The following is a 10299-nucleotide window of genomic DNA, read 5'->3' as shown; positions in this document are numbered from 1 at the left end:
CATTAAAACCAACTTTAACCTTCGGCTTTTTTATCCTACAATAAAACGTTAAATACCAAAATACTTCAAATATATATATAAGCCAAACTAAAAGCCAAACTAATCATTTTAATAAATGTTTTGGGTTAATTTCGGCATTATGTAAAAATAAAAAACTATGTGAAGAACGTTACCCAAAGCTAAAAGACGTTGCACTTTTCTTGTTCTTCATTGTGAATATATAGAACTTGGTATTTCTAGAAGAACTACAAGAATGAGCTGTACTAATTCAAAAACCGGGGAGGTCCACTTTAAGCAAATTTAGAAACATTATCTTTTAATCACTCAAGTCCTACAAAAATTTGAAAATTTTATAGGAAAAAGTTTAAGTACTAATTCAAAGAGCAGATATGTTCACTAACTTACCTAAACTTCCTTTTTTTATTGGCAAAAACAGAGATTATATGATATTTAAACTTTTAACTCGAAATTAAATAATAATTAGAACTTTAATAACAACGCCAAAAGTTTATCATTAAACAAACGACTACTTTATTACAAAATATTCAAAATTAATTTTACATTATTTAAATATATATTAAAAAGTTTATAATAATATATCAAAATAATCATGAGTCAAAATTAAAAAATATGATTAAAAAAACAATAATAAACAGATTTAATAGGACAGATGAAATACAATTTTGTAATTAATTTCAAGTGAAAAATAAATATATCAAGTGAACCATCCTCCACTAAACCTGAATCCCTGATGATATTGTCTAGTGCCCCACAGAGAACATATACACTACCATTTTGGATTGGAGTGTTTGAAACTAAATAAAATAATAAACAAAACAAAGTGTGACTTTATACAGCATGGGGACAATAATATATCCAATTTTACAACCTCAGCAAATTTACATTATAAAGCAATACCTTTCGCATTCAATCAAAAATAATAGAGACTAATAATATTCTTAATTGTTTGGGTCCAAGCTAGATATGATGGAGATAGACAGGTTTATATTTGTATAAGAATGCTATCGTAGTTTTAATCTTAAAATCGAACCTTAGAATCTTCATATTTGTTAATGCAATATATATGGGTGTAGCACCCAACTCTCTTAATGATATTAAATCTCAGCATTACCGGCAGCTAAATGATCATGCTAAAAAGTTCCATAGAGTAAATCGTGGACATAGGAAATTACTCAAATGTAATATTTGAAAGCTATTTCCCGAATTTCAATGGGTCCATGAGGCACAAATTTCAGTCTAATCACATTCATCACTAATAAATCTATTTTGATTATAACAGTTTAACAATTTAAAAAGAAAAATCCCTCAAGTAATGAGTGGTTGAAATCAAGTAAAGGGTGTTCATGGTATCACCATAAAGCAATGAAATCCATCACTAAAAGATATGGAATAGAGCTTGATTACGGAACACCCAATGAAACTTTAGTTGTATATCCTCAAATCAAGAAACGAGATAATGATGGATAGTTGAGTCATCCAAGCAAAAGAAGAAGAAGAAACCCTTTAGTTGACTGTCCTATTCTAATAGAGTTAGGTGTGAAGTGATGGAAAGTTTCTTTCAATTGAAACGAGGGGGATGTGTTCGTCGGGTAATGTTAGTAAATTTCAAGGGAAAGGGATAAGTCATCTTTTAATGTAGGGTAGTTGTGTAAGCTCCAATACCTCTACTTCTCCTTCTTCTTTAACTTCCTCACCTTCCACCATAATGGACTACGTCTCTAGACAATTTGAAATCATCAAACAAGCCATTAATAAACATTCCAATCGATAATAGTTCAACTCGGATTATAAGAAAATGAAATATATGGGGGTTATCAGTTATGTAGACAATATAAAATAACATCACTTCAATTTTTTTATGTATATGAATTGGATTAAAAAAACTTATCTTATAATCAATTTAAACGTGATAAAAATAGCATGCATGTCATCTTTTTGGCTCACATATAACAAAATTTCCGACCTTCCGACATGCAATTTGTATACTTGGGATTTGCCAATGTTTCGTACACTACAGCCTAATGAGTTTATATTTTGCCCTTTTTTTTCTTTCACCTATTAAAAAAGGTCATTGATCTAACGATTCTAAATGAAGAGCATGCCTTTACTATTTCAAATCAAACAAAGTTTAATTAGTGCGGTGGTTCCATTTGTTGGGGTGGTCGAGGTACATAGTCAAGACAACACATGCATCTACATACACCAAACTATTATGCATACATATACATTATAAATGTAATGAGAAAAATTAAATGCCAATACGATTTTTGCTTGAAAAAACAATTGGTCATCAGATAGTTATAAGTTAGATATTTATAATTCAGTTTAATTTGATTTAAATTATAATTATTTTTTTATATAGTTATAAACATTTTATTTATTGATTTATTAATCCAAAAGTTTATTAACATAATACTTTTAATTTAATTTATTTCATTTACAACTTGAATTTGAATAGTAAACGTTATTCGAGTAATGTAAGCTTCTCGTTTCATTATATCAATATGTAATTGTAATTTTTGTTAAATAATATTAATCGACCTTAGGGTGCGTTTGGTTCAATGAATGTAAGATTAACATTAAGAATAAAATATTACCATTGTGAATAAAAGATTACCAGGAAATAGGATTACTGGAAATGTTGTATTTTGTATTTGGTTGGTTTAACAGGAATGTAATATTATCGTGTTTGGTTAAAGGAATAAAAGATTATTGGAATGTATATTTGACCAAATTGTCCTTATTATATATTTGTTTTTTAACAAGTTGGAAAATATTTATATATTTTTCTTTAAAAAAATATAAATTAATAAAATTTATATTATTTTTTACAAAATTAAAAATATAAAAAGGTTTAATGAAAGGGTAAAATTTTATTTTAACCCCTGAACTTCATATAAAATTTTAATTATAGACTTTTTTTTGTAAATCTAAAATAGTTTAAGGCTAAATTTGTAATTTAACCTTCGTAGAATTTTTATTATTCAATGACAAAATAAGGATATTTTTGAAAGAAAACTTTTTTTAAGGACATGTTAGTCCAAAACGCCGGTAATCCAACAATACATAAGGAAAGGGAGGTAATGACATTCCCGGTAATATACCCAAAAAATCTACTATTGGTAATGTAAGATTATCGGGAATGACATTCCCAGCCAACCAAACGGGAGAATGTGGATTTCATTCCCATGGGAATCTCACATTTCCCCAACCAAACACACCCTTAAAAGACCCTTTTATCCCGATTTAAAAAATCGAAGGCCTAATTAGGTTTTTTTGTCCTGAGGGCGTCAAAATTATTTGGTCTAATAGAGTATCTCAAATTTTATTTTACAATCTACATCAAAAGTTACAGTATAGAGGAAATTTGTTACTTTGAAGGGACAAATTCAGTTGGATATATTATTTTAATAGTCTTAGTTAAATGGGTCTCATGTGGATTATTATTTTTATATATTCACGGGAACTCATCATGTCGACATGATGTTCATTTAAAAAATTTAAAAAAAATCATTAAATAATTTAAAAAATAATTTTTAAAAATATATATCAAAAACTCATTCTCTCGATGTTGGATACCTAAAGTAGTGATTCGTATCCGATCCGAAAAAATCGGATATCCGAAAAAATCGAATATCCGAAAATTCTGATATCCAAATATTCAGATCCGAAGCTGATTTTTTTTTTTTTTGCAACAACCTCTTAAATTTTCGGCGTTTATTCTTTAACTTGGAAGATGCTATTCTCATTCAAGTTACCTTTTTTCTTTAACCTAGTTCTTTCCTTTGAAGATAATTGCATAGAGATTGCCATTTGTGTAAAATATATTAACTGTTAACTAGAAACTCCTCAATACTCAATACTTGAGTATTGTATCTGTCGGAGTTTATTCTTTTCAGTGGTGCTTGGTAACTTTTATACTTTCAATTGCTTATGTTACTCTTGTGAATCTTTCTTCAGGTTCATCTGCTGCTGACTGGTCTCAAGATGGAGACTACCTAAACTGGATGGATCAGAATATGTTTGATGCAGAAGATGCTCAAGACGTTAAGAGATGGTCCTCACAGCCACATCTTTCTTCAGCACCTGTTCCTGAATTGAAGCCTTTGTATAGAACTTCCACATATCCCCAGCAGCAACCACAACCACAACACTTTTCAAGTGAACCAATTGTTGGATCCAAATCAACCTTCACGTCTTTCCCCCCTCCTGGTATAAGATGTGGAGCTGTTATCCTTTGTAAAATTTCACTTTGATCATCTGCTATAATGCATTCCTGAATGGATATAAACTTGAAGAAAATAGCCCTAATTTTTTTTCGGGTTTTAAGATAATCCGAAAATAGTTTTTTACCGATCCGATAATCCGAAAAAAATTTCGGATATCCGATCTGAACTATCCTAAAATTGAAAAACGGATCGGATCGAATTTTTTTGCACACCCCTAATTTTAGGAGGTTCGATGGTGAAACCTTAGTTTCATTAAATTTCTTTGATTTTAGAACTTCATAAGTTATTTTCTATGTTCAATAAGAGATTTATGATCTATTCTTAACTTAAAATCATCATATTGATAATCAATTTTGAAAATTCTTTATTAGCAATTCTTGACTTTAGGTTAGTATGAACTTTAGGGACTATGATTACTAGGTAAATTATTTTTTCTAAATTAATACTTATGATCCAATGATAATATTATAATGCTTAATTGAGGTTTAGATTATTCTTTATTATAATGTTCAAATTGAGATTTAGCCAAAAAAAAAGCTTAAATTGAGCAAGTTTAACTAGTTAAGAGAAAACATGTAGATTAAATATTTTTATAATTTGAATATTACAATATAATTGTTGAGATATTAATGTGTGGAATATGATTTTTTTTTCAAGAAATGGAGAAGTGAAGAACATCTAAAGCTTAATATGAGTAATCGAAAAATTAATTCTTTTTCTTTAAAAGGTTCTTCCGAAAGTAACAATGGTTCTTCTCATATTGAAAATTTGATAGATCAAAATGAGCCCAAACTTAATAATAATTATCCTCATATTAGTGAGAGCTCTCCAAATCCAAGTTCGATACCTATTAATTTTCCGATGATAGATAGTCGTCCTATAGTAAAGCTCCAAGAGTTGAACAAGAAACCTTTGATGCATCCACTATTAAGCGTGATCCCATAATACGGAATTCTATTTGAGATTTTTCCCCAAATCAACAAGATGAAATTTGAAGAGTGTACATCAGAAAAGGTCCTTACCAACCCATTCCTTCTAATAATCCGAAATATGTTGATAAGTATGAAAATTGATTTTTGACTTTATGGTATAAGGTATAAGTTATTCCCCGATTGGCTGGAATTTTCACCAACCAAGGATGCAACTTATTGTCTTCCATGTTTTCTCTTTAATAAGCTTCTCTAGCATATAAAACTCTAGTATATTAGTGTAAATTGCAAATCTTTGTTTTTTGTGTAACAGGAAAGAGGAGAGTGAGGAATAATGTTATTTAATGTGCATATTTCTTTTTACTAGGTATTATAGTCTTTATTTTATAATAGTTTGTCATTATAATTTTACTAAATATAAAAGTCCGCATTGATCAAGGGAACATGGTAGCCTGCAGACCTGCACAATATCTTCTACTTATTTATTTTGTAAGCATTATCTTTATATACTTTGATATTAGTTTTGTATATTTTATTCTAAATGAACTTTTTTTTATATAACCTATTACATGACAATGATGATGACATTCATTTTCTTGTCATATTACCATGTAAATATATATCGTAATATAAGTTCTTTTACCACAGGTAACAAATATTACATCACTAGGGTTTCCAAGGCCTCATCATTAAAACCAGGAATTTAGTACAACTTTATTATTTGGATGTGACTTTAGCTGCTCCATCCGAAGGCCAATATCAAACACAGTGAAAAAGGTTTTGGTTGGAGAATTAGTTAAAGTTCCATCGGTTTAACTAATTGCGTCCTCGCTTTATGGCAAAATCGTAAAAAGGCCCCGGCCTCAATATTTGTCATTATTTTCTAAAAAGTAGTAATTATTTTGGAACTCCACCGGAAAATATAGAAAACATAGCCAAACTTTAGTGACTGATGACGTAATATAACCTTTGTAATTTCATCTTTTCACGGTTTCTCTGACTCCTACGCTCCACAAATCAATGAGTCGTTCACAGGGCGTCCATGTGTTATAATTTGCAAAATTTTGTCTTCCTGTTTAACCGCCCTGCCACCCCTTTGAATGACCCTTTGAAGAACTAAAAAAAGATGAAAATTTGTTTTTAAGCTTAAAATTCTTTAACTTAGATTAAAAATTTTAGTTTTTTCTTACGGTTTTGATATTTTGTTTAATTTAGCGTAAAAAGGTTGTTTTTTTTATAGTATTAATTTACTTCGAGAAAACGATATTCTCCAGACTCCAGCCAGCCACCTTATCTCTCTTATCTTCCTTATGTTCTAAATATTTGCAAAAGGTTTTGCGGGGGCTTTGATTCATAATTCTTTTGAAGGAAACCTCAGGAGAGAGGGACATGGAAGCTGTTTTAAAAGCCGGAGGGCTTCTTTCGTTACCACCTAATCTGACCAGAGCCAGAAGCTTTTTGAACCCATCACAAGGCTTAAAGCAGAGGCTTTTTGCTTCGAAACCCTTGGGACTTAATGGGTTATCCCTGTCTTATAAAACAATTCCAAGAGTTGTAGCAAAGCCAAATGGTTTATTCCCGAAAGGGAAGAATTTCATTTGCAAGGCTGAGGCTGCTGCTGCAGCTGATGATGGTCAGCCTTTGGTCGGAGAATCTGAGAAGCCAAAGTTCTTGGGTATTGAGCCTGTGTGACTCTTAAGAAGATTATCCCACTCGGGTTAATGTTCTTTTGCATCCTCTTCAACTACACAATACTTAGGGACACAAAGGATGTCTTGGTTGTGACAGCTAAAGGAAGCAGTGCTGAGATTATACCATTTTTGAAGACATGGGTTAATTTGCCTATGGCAGTTGGGTTCATGTTGTTATACACAAAGTTGGCTAATGTGTTGTCAAAGAAGGCTCTTTTCTACACCGTTATTGTTCCTTTCATAATCTTTTTTGGTGCATTTGGGTTTCTGTTGTATCCTCTTAGCAATTACATCCACCCCGAAGCACTTGCTGACAAGCTTCTTGCAGTTCTTGGACCAAGATTCCTTGGTCCTCTTGCAATTCTGAGAATTTGGAGTTTCTGTTTGTTCTATGTCATGGCTGAACTTTGGGGTAGTGTGGTCATTTCTGTTCTATTTTGGGGGTTTGCCAATCAGGTGAGTCATACTATCTTCATGGGATTGAATTTTGGTAGTGATTCATCTGCATGATTGTTTGGGCATGTTGGTTTTGGTGTCAGAAATTAGTAATTCTTTAGTTAAAATATTTGTAGACCTGATATGCTGGGAATATTCTTATTTGATTTCCCCTAACAAATAGATATCATGCTAAAAGTTTGATGATCTTCAAAGTTCTAATTGAATGTTACTCCTAAAAGTTCAAACTTTCAATGTCTTAATTGATTCTGCGCATTGTATTTGCTCATTCATACAGAATTCAAGAAATTATGGTTCTGGCATTTTCTTCACATGTTTAGTTGCAATCTACTACTTGTGTTTCTAAGCTTCTCGTTAGTTGTTTTCACTATTTTTTTTTTGCATCAGTTGCGTATCTGAGTTCTTAATCTGCTTTTGAGATCTAAAGCTGTATTTACATACCACTGCATTTTTTTGGCTCAGATAACTACTGTTGAGGAAGCAAAGAGATACTATCCTCTGTTTGGACTTGGAGCGAATGTTGCCCTCGTTTTCTCTGGTCGAACTGTCAAGTACTTCTCTAATTTGAGACAAAATCTGGGTCCTGGAGTTGATGGTTGGGCCATCTCCTTAAAGGGAATGATGAGCATTGTGGTGCTGATGGGGGTAGCCATCTGTTTCCTATACTGGTGGGTGAATAATTTTGTTCCTCTGCCCACACGTAGCAAGAAGAAGAAGGTAATCTAATTGGCTAGCAATTCTTCATGTTTATCTTATTTATTTTTATTTTTCATAGGTTCTTAGGCTCCAGGATCTGCTTACTTGGATCTGAATGTTCATTTGTTTTGTGTCTATAATTGATGGTAAAATCTACTAAGATATTATGAGTAAAAAACAATTTATTTGTACCTGCAACTGTATGATGTCGCAAATAGGAGAGTTCATCATGCTTACATTGTATATGCATTCCAAGTGAAATTGTGGATGCCGAGTTTCTTTTTCTTGTCAACTGGTTTGCAGGAAAAGCCTAAAATGGGAACGATGGAGAGCCTGAAATTCTTGGTGTCTTCAAGATACATCAGGGATCTTGCCACGTTGGTGGTTGCATATGGTATTAGCATCAACCTCGTTGAAGTTACTTGGAAGTCGAAGCTCAAAGCTCAGGTAAAAAAATTATAATTGTTTGCTTCTCGTATTTTTTTTTAATTTTTTATCTTAACAGGTTTAAACAAACGATTCTCTCTTCATCTTGCAGTTTCCAAGCCCGAATGAATACTCCTCCTTCATGGGTGATTTCTCTACCGGCACTGGAATAGCGACATTCTCCATGATGCTATTAAGTCAATTTATATTTGACAAATACGGATGGGGAGTTGCAGCCACAATTACACCCACTGTCCTGCTTCTGACTGGAGTTGGTTTCTTTTCCTTGATATTATTCGGCGATCCACTTGCACCTGCTCTTGCAAAGTTCGGCATGACTCCTCTTCTTGCAGCGGTATATGTAGGTGCCTTGCAAAACATTTTCAGTAAGAGTGCAAAGTACAGTTTATTCGATCCTTGCAAAGAAATGGCCTATATTCCATTGGACGAGGACACCAAGGTTTGCAATCATTACTCACAATTTGAACCCCTTTTTTGTTTGGTGCGTCTGTGCATCTGGTCATTAACTTGGAACCTACTCGATGCTGTCCTTAGGTGAAAGGAAAAGCCGCCATTGATGTTGTCTGCAATCCGTTGGGGAAGTCGGGGGGTGCTCTGATTCAGCAGTTCATGATCTTGACCTTCGGATCACTTGCGAATTCAACCCCATACCTTGGAGGGGTACTTATGGTGATTGTTTTTGCATGGCTAGCAGCCGCCAGATCTTTGGATACTCAATTCACAGCATTGCGTAGGGAAGAAGAACTCGAGAAAGAGATGGAGAGAGCAGCTGTTAAGATCCAAGTCGTGTCCGAAAGTGGAAGTGCCTCTCATACAAGAGGTTCATCAGTAAACCCAGCAGTAGGTGAAACACCCGGTGGTTCATCCGAAACATGAAATGGGAGCAACATCTACAAAATAATTCATCCGCTTTTTATGGAACATACAGAATAAGCAGTACTAGGTGACTACTGGTACTATAGTTTTTATTTTTTAGTAGAGAGAATAATATCATCAAGCGAAAATGCCTTGCTTCATTCGACTGTTTTTTAACTCCATTTTCTCGGATGTTGAGCTTGGTTACCGTATCCTGTAGATTGCACGTCAATCAAAACCCCTTTTTGATCTCTAACTGAATGGTTATGAATTTTGCTTATTAATCGTGCTACTTTTATGAAAACTCGTTGATGGCATTGACTTTGGGCCAGTTTGTAATGACATGTCCATTTTACTCGTTTCAAGCTTCCAGCCCTAAAGCTTCGTTTTATGGCCCGTTTCAATTGAAAAGTTGTTGATTTTTTTTTATTAAAAAATGTTTTATTTTGGGTTTAGATTAAAGGTGTTTGTTTGATGTAGTACATTTTACGAAAATAATCTTACATGTTATCTTACAAGTTTTTTGACAAAAACTTAGTATCCTATATTTGTTCGTATACAATGTTTTTGTCAACATAAAACATTTTACAAGTAAACCGAAAGTTTAATTCGTTCGTGTAAAATGTTCTATAGGATTAAGTTATTAATACATTATAACTTTAAAAACCCAAATGACTATCCTGCATAATAATTTCCTTCTGTAAGCTTTTTTTAATGGTAGCCGCTGGTCTTATTAAAAAAAATAAGAATATTCAAAATTATAACAAAAAACTAAATACATATTTTGGGAATATTCAAAATTATAACATAAAACTAAATACATATTTTGGATAATTTCCTGTAACATTTAACTTGTCACTTTAGATTATATAAGGACCATACATGGAAAAGATTAAAAATCTAACCAAAAGACTTAAACGAAAAGAATATACGAACAAATATGATTGCATCAGTAAATGAACCACAAAAAAGAAG

General features: G+C 32.4%; 1 pseudogene; it reads left to right on the top strand.

Moving 5' to 3' along the window:
- Positions 1 to 6568: 6568 nt before the first annotated feature.
- On the top strand, positions 6569 to 9494 carry LOC120131897 (annotated as a pseudogene).
- The last annotated feature ends 805 nt before the right edge of the window (positions 9495 to 10299 follow it).

The sequence above is a fragment of the Hibiscus syriacus genome, unplaced genomic scaffold (genome assembly GCF_006381635.1).
Source record: "Hibiscus syriacus cultivar Baekdansim isolate YM2019G1 unplaced genomic scaffold, ASM638163v2 tig00110556_pilon, whole genome shotgun sequence".
In the NCBI taxonomy this organism is placed as follows: domain Eukaryota; kingdom Viridiplantae; phylum Streptophyta; class Magnoliopsida; order Malvales; family Malvaceae; genus Hibiscus; species Hibiscus syriacus.
Note: the sequence above shows the minus strand (reverse complement) of the source record. Positions and strands in the feature narration are given on the sequence as shown.